Below are 12,690 nucleotides of genomic sequence, written 5' to 3' on the forward strand. Positions count from 1 at the left end.
CACCAAGGGATTTCACTCTTACGCTCAACTTTTGGTGGGTTTGTATTTTATCGCTCTCCTTTGCACTTACTCGAGATCATGTTGAATTTGCATTTTCATCCGGGCTTTTCCTCCTACATTATGGTTAGGCAACATTAAAAATGAACCCGGAGGGGGGTTGTAATGTGGGTGGCTTTTTAGTGGTTAGTTTAAAGAGACTCAAGTTCCAAAACACCGACTTATGCTCGCACCGTGTTTTACTTCGGCCTTAGCGAATTTTACAAGATATACTTCAAAATTGCTCGGGTGGAGCTTTGAGAATGCCTTTTTGTTTTTATTGTATCCTTTGTTTTGATGGGGGCACAAAAACAATATTTTGAAGACTTTTGGTGCTCGTTTGTTAAGGCTGCGACTTTTTCCGAGTGATTTAGGTGCAAAGTGCTTTTGTCGGTATTTGAACAGGAGGAAAAAGGGTTAAATGTTAAAAGGGTTTTAACAAGAAAAAGTTGGTTAATAGGCTCAAGGGGGTTTCCTAATGGTTAATGAAAAACGAGAAAAATAAATCAAGAAAAATTAGCCTAAGTGGGTTCGGTTTATCATCTATTGCCTTTTTACCAAGAATAAGTGTACTTAGCCCGGTATTTGATGCAAATTCTATGAGTCGAGTGAAGTCAAAAGCTCTCGAAAAGTTGTGAAAGAAATAGAGTTCTCGTACGAACTCTTTTAGGCTCGAAACTATCTCACAAAAATTCGGGTTTAAATTGTGTACTATCGAGTCTTCGCTAGACTCTCGAACATCCCGTTTTTATTGCTTTTTTAAAGTTCATTATGGAGGTGACAATTGGGTTAAGACTCAATGTTTTAGTTTGGTACTAACCTAAGCTTTGTACAAATTCCATAATTTCAAAATCAAGACTAAAATTTCTTAGTTGAATCATTCCTTTATGTTCCGACACTTTTATTTTTGATGACAAATAACAGAACTTTAATTAATTTCCGAAGGAGGGGTAGAGTGTCGGGAGAATTTAAGAGAAACAATAAATTAGTTTAATTATTTTGTTGTTTATTTAATTTTTATTTTTGTTTTTGTTTAGTGCAAAACAAACGTTTAGTGCGGGGTTGCACGTCCCTCCGCGTTATTTAAAATGACGCCTATTCCAAGGGCGTCGCAAAAAGAAAGGAAAATAAAAACAAAAACAAAAATAAAGCGAAAAAGAAAGAAAAAGAAGACCCTTAGTGGTCAGGGGTTACGCGGGGCGTGCCCACAAGGGCGCCCCGCGTAACCACCACGTTCTGTGGTGATTTTGGGCAGAGGCTCAAATACGCGGGGCGCAGGAAAGAGGCGCCCCGCGTGTTTGAGTTTCTGGACCTTTATTAAATGTAAAAACGAAGGGACGCAGGGCGTGCCATGGGGTACGCCCCGCGTGGTTTTATTACAAGCAATAAAAGAAACAACATACACACGAAACTGAAACGAAAAGCACTAATATATTGAAAACAGAAAAGACAGTACAAGAAACAACAAAATAAAGGAAAATGAAACAAAGGAAAAGAAAGCACAAAAAGAGAATGGAGCTAAGGTTGAGATGGAGGCGGATTGCCATGGAGGTTGAAGTACGAAGCGAAGGAGGCGGTGAGGGCGTCGAAACGAGTGTCGAGATGAGCCCGGTCCTCCCGCTGTTGTGCCTCGAGGGTATAAAAGCGGGTGTCAAAATGGGCTCGATCACGACGTTGGTTGTCCTCGAGGATATCCAACCGAGCATAGAGGGCATTGAAATCGTGAAGCGGTGGGGGACTAAAGTTGAGACCCAAATCTGAGTCCGAATCCCCCCCCCCCGCATCGGAGTTGGCAGCTCCCGAGGTTTCATCCGGACCGGAAGTAGGGGTGGTTAGGGACTTAAAAGCATTTTTGTCTATGGGTCGAGGCACAAGGCGTGGGAGGTGCTCAATGGCGACGGGACCAATAGTGGAGAGGGCGAAGATGGTGACGAGGTGGCCAAACCCGAGCTTAGCCTTTTTTCGGATGGGTGTGGCACGGGGGTGAAGAGCTACATGGTAGGCAAGGTCGTAGGTGAGCCCGTTGGCGCAACAGTAGAGGGCCAACAACTCATGTTTATTGACCTTGGTGGACTCCGACTTCCCCGTGAAGTAGAAAGAGATGAAACGGTGAAGCAATTGGAGAATGGGGTCACGAATACTAGCCGGATGGAGGTTGGAGATGTGATAGTCGTTGGACCCGGTGATGGAGGTCCAAAATTCGGGGGCGGAGACACCGTCGGGCCAATGGATGACGCTAGACTCCGCTTGGTGAGTGAAGTGGGTGCGGAGCCATTGAGTGTCAATGGTGAAGGGGCGGTTGTGGAGGCAAAAGTTGAAGAGGGCGGCTCCGGGCACATTGTTGGAGGTGAGGGAGGTGAAGAACTCAATCACCAAGGAAGGATACACGTGGTACTCCGTGGTAAACATATCGTACCACCCGAGGGCACGGAGACGAGCTTCAAAAGGCGTGCCGAGATCGTATTGATCGAGCACGCTTCGTTGGATGTAGGGAAGCTCCATGACGGTAGCGGCACAAAGGGCTTCGTACCGGAGGGCTTCCTCCTTGGTGAGAAGGTGGAAAGGTGCCCGGTATAAGCGGGTAAGTGGTGGAGTGCCTTCCCGGTCGGGTTGTGGTTGTTGATTTTGGGTAGACCGGGAAGAACGGGAGGTGCGAGCTCGGCGAGCTTGCATTTGGTGATCTAGGGGGGTGTTAACGGCGGCTCGTTTACTTCGGGTCATGGTGAAGGGGAGAAATGGGGAAGACTTGAGAGAAGATGGGAAAGGTGTGGGAATGGTTGGAGAGAATAGTGAGGAAAGAAGAGGAAGAAAAAGGGCTTATTTATAGGAGAGAGGTGGGGAATCCAAGAATAGCTCGGATTCCCAGAGGGGTACGCGGGGCGTGAATGGGCCACGCCACGCGTATCCCTCCCCCTGAAGTTATTCGACGCAGAATTGTGGAGGTACGCGCGGCGTAATTGGGGTTACGCCACGCGTAACGGACCTTCTGCTCTTTTTTAGGGCAAAAAGAGGGAGAAACGCGGGGCGTAAATGTGGTTACGCCCCGCGTATGGGATGAATTATTATTATTTATTTTATTATTATTAGGGGATTTATGATTGTTTAATGATTTTTAGTTGATTTTATGATTTTTATGATTTATTTGTGACCCTTTTTAATTTTTTTATTAGTTTAAAATGGTGAGGTAGTTAATGGAAATTTATTGTGGAGGGAGGTTAAAAATTTGAATTTGGTGGAAGATGATTGGATGGAAAGGGAGGTGGAGTGTGGAAGTGGAAAAGGTGTATGGGGAAGAGTGGTGATTAGAGGTTTGGGAAGTGGGGAGTTGCCATGGGGAGTTGTGATTCACAACTCCCCGAGGATACGCGCGGCGTACCATGCGGTACGCCCCGCGTGTCCTTTATGAGGCATTTATTACGGAAGGGGAAGCATACGCGGGGCGTAGATGTAGATACGCCGCGCGTAGCGTGATTTTTTATTCATCAAAGAAAATGGCAGAGATATAATCACGCGGGGCGCAATAGTTTGTACGCCCCGCGTATTTGTAAAATTTTTGGATTATTGTGGGATTTGTTTTTCTTTTGAGTTTTATAAAACAAAAAGGACGAGGACAACAACAAAGATAAAGAAATAAAAATAAGACCAACACAATGCAAAATAAAGAGAAGAAACAATGTTTATGATACATATATACAAATGGTTCGAGGGATTCAAACCGATGCTACGTTTTGAGTCGGAGTAGCTCGACTTTCTTATTTGGCGGCTTATTGCAAGATGTCCGCGTTGGAGCTTGACGGGTCCGAACTCCTATTGTTGAGGAGTGTTACCACCTGTCCGGATTCCCGGTTCTTACCCCGCGGATTTTGTTCAGTATTTGCCGGGAGGGTTCCTAGTGGCCTTTCTTGTTGTTGACGGTTCAGGTGGGCCACTTGGCGACTAAGATCCCTACAAAACACTTCGCTATCGGAAAGACGGGTTAATATGTCCTTCAACAAAGATGTGACCGATTGGTCATGTATATTGTTGGAGGGCGGAGCGTTTCGATTTCCGGGCGCGGCTTGTGATTGTCCGAGCCCGTTTTCTCGAAATTCTTGCTCAAAGCCGGATGGGGGCCTCAACACATTATTATTGTTGCCATATGATAAGTTCGGGTGTTAATACCGAGGCCTCCATCCGCTGTTATTATTATTATTGTGGTGAGAGTAGGAGTTCGAATGGGGATTATACCTTTGGTTACCTCCTATGAAACTTACATTTTCGGCATCGCCGGCGAAGGGGCTACCGATTTGGCAATTGAACGCATCATGGTCTCCACCACAGTGAGTGCACAACATGACCTGTACACTTTTATTGAGGCTTAGTTGGGAAATTAACGAGTCAAGCTTTTTGTTCATTTCAGCTATAGAGTTTTTCGGAGCCTCTTTCTCCACAGCGAATGTCTGGTGTCGCGACGGGCCGGCAAGCCGATCCTCTTGCCATTGCACACTTTTCCTCGCGAGCTCGTGAATGAGCTCGTAGGCCTCACTAGCTGATTTCCGAAATAGATCCCCACCTGCAGCGGAATCAACAGTCGCATGGTTAGTGGGGGTTAACCCGTGGTAAAAGGTGCTTACCAAGTCGTGCTTTGGGATGTCGTGGTGGGGGAAGTTTCGGAGCAGCTTCCGGAATCGAGCCCAAGCTGCATGGAGGGCCTCGCATTCCAACTGCCTAAAGGATGTGATATCGGTCCGCAACTTGACTGTTTTGGACGGCGGGAAATAGTAGGAAAGGAACTCCTTTTCGAGTTCTTCCCATGACGTGATAGATCCCGCCTCGAATGAGTGTAGCCACTCCAACGCATGTCCTGTCAACGAAAAAGGAAAAAATTTTAGTCTTACAGCCTCAACGGGAACACCATTTTGTCGAGAAGTATCGGCACACATAAGAAATTTATCCAAATGTTCGTTGGGGTTCTCATGGAGTTCCCCTCCGAATTGACCGCATTGTTGAATTAGTTGGATCATCTCGGTCTTGATCTCATATGTGTTGGCCGGAATGGTGGGGGCAACAATGCCGTTTCGGTTTTAGGGACGATGCGGTGCAAGGATTTCCATCATTGAACGTGTGTCATTGGCTCCGCGGATGTTGTTCACGGGTGGCCTTGGGTTTCCGTTGGGCTGGTTGGTCTCGACGTTGGGGTTTGCCATTCTTTCTCTACGCAACCTACAAAGAGTACGTTCAATTTCGAGATCAATAGGTACGAGAGAATCACTCTTAGATCGGGTGTGCATAAAATAAACGAATAACAAATTATCAACAAAAAGAATAAGGTTAGTAAACGTATATATAGACAATTTATACAAAAAGAATGCTTAAACTAACAATGAAACGTTTTTGTCTAATATTGTAGGAAATTATAAATCCCCGGCAACGGCGCCAAAAACTTGATGTAAGTTTCGTCTAGCGGTGTGTATGTTTGTACGGATGTTGGTGTGATATGTGAGTGAGCTATGGGGCTATGGATGTGATCTTTATAGATATTCTAAATGCACTAGATGACACTACTTAGGGGCAAGTGTACCCCGTCGTATCAAGTAATAATCCGGTTAAGACCGGGTATCGAATCCACGGGATTTATAATTACAAGTATTAGACTACTCGGGTTCGTATGTTATTTAAGCGGTGATTACTTTGGGGTAAAGTAAGACACAATTACACACTATCCCTAGCTATTGGCGACACAGATTTGTGTAGCTAAAACTCTATGAAGTGGGATGTGTACGATAAGTTATAACTACGATAAATAACGACTCTAAACGTATACGGAAAATGGTTTATTCTTGCAAAGATGACCAAGTATAGTAAGACCGACCCGTGAAGTGCTTAGACTACGTGATTCCTAGTCAAGGCGTGTCTAATGCGGGGGAACTAGAAATTAGGGCCCGTAAGTTCCGTGGCTTGTCAATTCCTACGGTTTCCGGAGCGTCACTTCCGGTAAGGCAACACCTATATAATTCCCTAAAGATAGCCCGGATGGCGGCGGTAATCGCGTGCTCCTACACAATAGTCAATTATCAATATCAAAACAAGCAATAACCATCAACACGTAAAGGTAAATAGAGATTATGAATCATAAATTATAAATATGGAAAGTGTATAGATGAAATACAACCACGCCTAGTACATAGGAAGAGTACAAGCTAATTAGCAAGTAAAAAGGGAGAATCCGCCCCTGGAACTAGCTAACCGGACTCAAAGCTGTCTTCTAGGTCGTAGAGGTGGAACTCTCGAGCTTGGTGATGAATGATGGAGCGGAACTTCGATGGAACGTCGGAGCAACCGAACAAGCTCTCGAGGGGGAGAGTTTAACTACAACAAACTTGAATCTAAATTACAAGGAAAGAAAAGAGTATAGTATAGCTCTCTAGTATGTAATTGGTATCTAATGAAGTTTAGGAGCTATCTATTTATAGACATCAAGCAAGGGCAAGTTGGTAATTTCACAAAGTACAAGCATGAAGCAACATTATTTGGTGCAGAAACCCATGATACGCCCCGCGTGTAGAGGTTTACGCCCCGCGTACTTGCCCATTCCGTCAGAAATCTCCTGCGTGTGGACCAATTCCGTGTTTACTTGTCTCAAACACGCCCTGCGTAGTTGGAGTACGCCCCGCGTGTTTGAGTCTCTGAAGTTTATTACTAGAATTGGAGTGTTTTACGTCACGCGTAGATGAGGTACACCCCACGTAAATGTGTCCCTGATCCTTTTATGTTGAAGAACTGTCTTATACCGCCCCGCGTATGGATGGTTGACTCTAGGAGACAATGCAGTCTGACTTTCAGGATTAGGCCAATTATTGCCGACAAATGTCATACGCCCCGCGTAAAATGGCATACGCCCCGCGTATGCTGAGTCAATTCCACATGGTGCCTGCGGATAAGGCAATTATTTCTGGCATCATGTTTCACGCCCCGCGTAAGGGTTTCTACGCCCCGCGTATGAGGTAGATTTTTGCTCATTTCTTGCACCTGAAATACAACACTTAAGAGCCGAGTTAGCTTGACGTTTTTATTTCCTCAACTAATAAAAAACGAGGGAATTAAAGTAAAAGTACAAGATTTATTTTTATTTCTTTATTTCTTCAAAATACTTTGTTTTCACAATTAAACTTATTTATTTTATCCGAAATTAACTCGTAAATCACGCTAAAAGATAGGGGTAAAATACCCCTATCACCAAACAGGGCCAATGTATATCAAAAATTTTAATTGGAAGATGATTCATTCAAAAGGTGTCTGACGAATCTCAAACCAAAATTTTATTTTCTTTCTTAAAATTAAAACAACTCAACCAATTCATTCGGTTTAGGGTAAATAATTTATCAGTACTATTCTTTTTACCTAACATGTTGTTTAGTTCCTCTATTTTAAAAAACGTATTATAAAGTCTATATCCTTTATTATTTTATTATTGTTAATCTTTTGATCATTTTGTTTATTTTTTAAGATTTGTAATTGTTATATTTTTTTAATCTATTGGTTCGAATGTGCCTTATCATCCGACCTTGGTCCACTTCCTTTAGGACTTTCGACTAGAAGGACAAAAAGTTTAATTTACTTTTAAGTTTCTTTTTAGATTACACTATATATATATATATATATAGGGGAGAGATCAAGTGAGAACCTCCTCTTAGGTGAGGACACTTTCTTAGGTAAGAACCACTAAAACTACGTAGTTTTGAGTCTAAAAATTAAACAAAAAACACTGCTGCCATGGGGGTTCAAACTTTGGACCACTCGTTTACACTCCAAATTACTTACCACTAAGCCAATTAGTTTCCTTCTATAATATGTGCCGTACTAATTAATATACCATCGCACTGTAGCTTTCATTGTTTAATATTTGACGCATGCACTTATTAATATTGATTAAATATGCATAATAATGAATTATTAATAGAAAAAAAAAGAAATGTGCATAATAATGAATTATTAATAGAAAAAAATGTGCATAATAATGAATTATTAATAGAAAAAATTCAAGAACATGCTCCAAATTCTTATTTATTTAATTCCTTTATATTTTGTAATTTATGTTATATAAGAAATATATTTTTTTAAACATACTTTATAACATATAATTTAACTTTTTTTTTTGAAACAACATATATTCTAACTTTTAAAACGCGAACTATGAAGTTTAGAACGTACGACATATTTTTTAGAACATACGTTATGTTTTTTAGAAAATTTGTTATGTTTTTTCGAACATGAGTTATAAATTATATTTTTGAAAAAAATGAAAAAACGATCCAAATATCTACTGATTTTTTTAGAACATTATACTTAATTTTTGGAACACAAACTACAAACTTTATAACATACGTTATGTTTTTTAGAACATGTGTTATGTTTTTTCGAACATGAGTTATAAATTATATTTTTGGAACAAATGAAAAAACAATCCAGATATCTACTGATTTTTCTAGAACATTATACTTAATTTTTGGAGCACAAACTATAAACTTTAGAACATACGTTATGTTATTTAGAATATGAGTTATAAATTAAATTATAGAACAAATGCAAAAATGGTTCATATATTTACTATTTTTTTAAACAACAATTGTTTTCCTTATCCATTATGGAGCGCGCTGATTAATATACCATTATCCATGTAGCTTCTATTGTTTAATAATAGACATATGCACTTATTAAATATCGATTAAATGTGCATAATAATAAATTATTAATAAAAAAAGAAATGTGCATAATAACGAATTATTAATAGAACAAAAAAATCCAAAAACATGCTCCAATTTTTTATTTATTTAATTCCTCTATATTTTTTGTAATTTATGTTTTTAAATGTTAAGGACGGAATTCTAAATAATGTTACATAATTCTAAACTTTATAATTTATGTTCTCCAAATTAAGTATAATGTTTAAAAAAATCAGTAAATATCTCGATCATTTTTGCATTTGTTCTATAATATAATTTATAACTCATGTTCGAAAAAACGTAACGCATGTTCTAAAAAACATAACACACGTTCTAAAGTTTATAGTTTATGTTCCAAAAATTAAGTATAATGTTTTTAAAAAATCAGTAGATATCTGGATCGTTTTTTCATTTGTTCTATAATATAATTTATAACTCATGTTCGAAAAAACATAACACATGTTCTAAAAAAACATGACGTATGTTCTAAAAAATATATCGTACGTTGTAAACTTTATAGTTCGTGTTTGTTCTATAATATAATTTATAACTCATGTTCGAAAAAACATAACGTATATTTTCTTATATAACATAAATTACAAAAATATAGAGGAATTAAATAAAAAATTAGAGCATGTTCTTGTATTTTTTTTATTAATAATTCATTATTATGCATATTTAATCGATATTAATAAGTTCATGCGTCAAATATTAAACAATATTTAGAACATCGTCCTTAACATTTTAAAACATAAATTACAAAAATATGGAGGAATTAAATAAATAAGAAATTAGAGCATGTTCTTGTATTTTTTTATTAATAATTAATTATTATGCACGTTTCTTTTTTTTCTATTAATAATTCATTATAATGCACATTTAATCGATATTAATAAGTGCATGCGTCAAATATTAAATAATAGAAGCTAGAAGTGCAGTGGTATATTAATCAACGCGCGACATAACATATAAGAAAAGTAATTAGCTCAGTGGTAAGTAATAAGGAGTGTAAACAAAGGGTCCAAGGTTCAAACCCCCATGGTAGTAGCATTTTTTTTTAATTTGTGGACTCAAAACTACGTAGTTTTAGGTGGTTCTCACCTAAGCAGTTCTCACAAGAGCCCTCCTATATATATATATATATATATATATATATATATATATATATATATATATATATATATATATATATATATATCAATGTAATAACAAATATTAATGAATAACATTCGCACTCATGTATTGTATAAATTCAAATTTGATTGAATTAATCATGTTTCTCAAAACACATGAAAAAATATATTTAGATTCGAAATAATCTTTTGGATCTAACATATTTCACGTAAACATTTCTCGTGTCAGGTATAGTAATTAACTGGATCTTCTACATGTTTCTATCAAAGCCGTTTGTCGCTGAGGAGGTAAAAGCTGCGTGTTTTAGCATGCACCCGGACAAAAGCCCAGGCCCTGACGGTCTGAATCCTGCATTCTTTCAAAAATTCTGGAACATCATCGGAAAAGACATTACAGATCTCTGTCTAAATATCCTTCAAGCGGGCCAGCTCCCAAGTAAAATGAATGACACATTACTTGTATTGATTCCAAAGAAGCCTAATGTCGAGGCCCCCATGGTAGTAGCATTTTTTTTTAATTTGTGGACTCAAAACTACGTAGTTTTAGGTGGTTCTCACCTAAGCAGTTCTCACAAGAGCCCTCCTATATATATATATATATATATATATATATATATATATATATATATATATATATATATATATCAATGTAATAACAAATATTAATGAATAACATTCGCACTCATGTATTGTATAAATTCAAATTTGATTGAATTAATCATGTTTCTCAAAACACATGAAAAAATATATTTAGATTCGAAATAATCTTTTGGATCTAACATATTTCACGTAAACATTTCTCGTGTCAGGTATAGTAATTAACTGGATCTTCTACATGTTTCTATCAAAGCCGTTTGTCGCTGAGGAGGTAAAAGCTGCGTGTTTTAGCATGCACCCGGACAAAAGCCCAGGCCCTGACGGTCTGAATCCTGCATTCTTTCAAAAATTCTGGAACATCATCGGAAAAGACATTACAGATCTCTGTCTAAATATCCTTCAAGCGGGCCAGCTCCCAAGTAAAATGAATGACACATTACTTGTATTGATTCCAAAGAAGCCTAATGTCGAGGAAGTTACAGATCTAAGGCCAATAGCATTGTGCAACATCATCTTTAAAATAGTATCCAAGATGCTAGCTAACAGGTTCAAGGAAGTTCTTCCGTTAGTCATTTCACAAAATCAAAGCGCGTTTATTAGAGGAAGACTTATTTCAGACAATGTCATTGCAGCTTACGAGATAATTCACCACTTAAAAAAACAAAAGACAAGGAAAAATTGGCATAGCTGCGTTAAAACTGGATATGAGTAAAGCATACGATCGGGTGGAATGGAAATTTTTATGGGACATGTTGTCTAAAATGGGTTTCTCTGATATCTGGATTAATTGGATGCGGATGTGTGTGGAATCGGTCAGTTACACGATAGTACAGGGAGGTAGAGAAGTGGGGCCAATCATTCCGACCCGGGGTTTAAGGCAAGGTGATCCGCTGAGCCCTTTCCTTTTTTTGATATGTGCTGAGGGATTATCGGCACTTCTGACAGCTAAGGAGACATCAGGTCTTATTCATGGATGTAAAATAGCGCGCATTGCACCGAGTATCTCTCATTTATTCTTTGCTGACGATAGTTATCTATTTTTCCGAGCTAACAGTGAGGAATCTACAATAATTCAGTAATGCCTCCAATCATATGAACGCGCATCTGGACAATGTATTAATCTAAACAAGTCAGCGTTATTTTTCAGTTCCAACACAAGCGAACCAGCGAAGCAAAACTCATGTGACCTGTTGGGAATCCCGGAGGTGCAGGAACTCGGATTCTATCTTGGAGCACCTGCCTATGTGGGGTGAAGCAGAACACAGACCTTTGGGTATCTAAAAGACAGGATTCGATCTCGGTTGAATAATTGGAAAGAGAAGTTTCTTTCCCATGCAGGAAAAGAGATCCTAATTAAGCCAGTCCTTCAATCAATCCCCACATACACAATGAGTGTGTTTCTCCTACCAAAGCAATTCTGTGAAGACATTGAACGGTTACTGAACCGTTTTTGGTGGCGAGCTGATAATAGTGCTACCTCTGGTATCCATTGGATGAGCTTTGACAAGTTGTGTATTCCAAAAAAATTTGGAGGTCTAGGCTTTCGAAGAATACGAGAGTTTAACCTTGCCCTGCTTGCCAAGCAAGCATGGCGTCTGCTTCAAAATCTGAACTCTCTGGTTACCCGTCTTCTAAAGGCTCGTTATTTCCCCACTGTCGATTTCCTGCGTGCAGAACCCGGTCACAGCCCCTCATTCATTTGGAGTAGCATTCTGTCAAGCAGACATGTGTTATTAAAAGGATTAAGACGGAAAATCAATGATGGTCGATCGACGCGCATCTGGGATGATCCTTGGATCCCGAACCAGGTAAACCCCAAAGTCTCAACATTATATACTCATGAATTACCTACAGGTAGTGTCCGTGATCTACTGCTCCCAGACAATCGATGGAATCAACCTTTGATCCAAGCCACTTTCAACAATAGGGATCAACAGCTGATCCTCTCCATTCCAAGGCGGAGATTTGAATCTGACGATACTTGGTATTGGGGATTCGAAAAGACGGGAGAGTATACGGTAAAATCAGGCTATCGTCTCCTCAATGATTGTTTACAATACAGCTCAGATAGCAAAATGTGGAATGAATTGTGGAAACTAAAAGCTATTCCCAAAATCAAGAACTTCATATGGAGGTGTTTGTCTGGATGTTTACCGGTAATGGCCAACTTGCAATTACGTCACAACAGCCTTTCCCCTCTTTGTCCAGTATGCAACGAGACA

Source organism: Euphorbia lathyris, chromosome 6 (genome assembly GCF_963576675.1).
Source record: "Euphorbia lathyris chromosome 6, ddEupLath1.1, whole genome shotgun sequence".
In the NCBI taxonomy this organism is placed as follows: domain Eukaryota; kingdom Viridiplantae; phylum Streptophyta; class Magnoliopsida; order Malpighiales; family Euphorbiaceae; genus Euphorbia; species Euphorbia lathyris.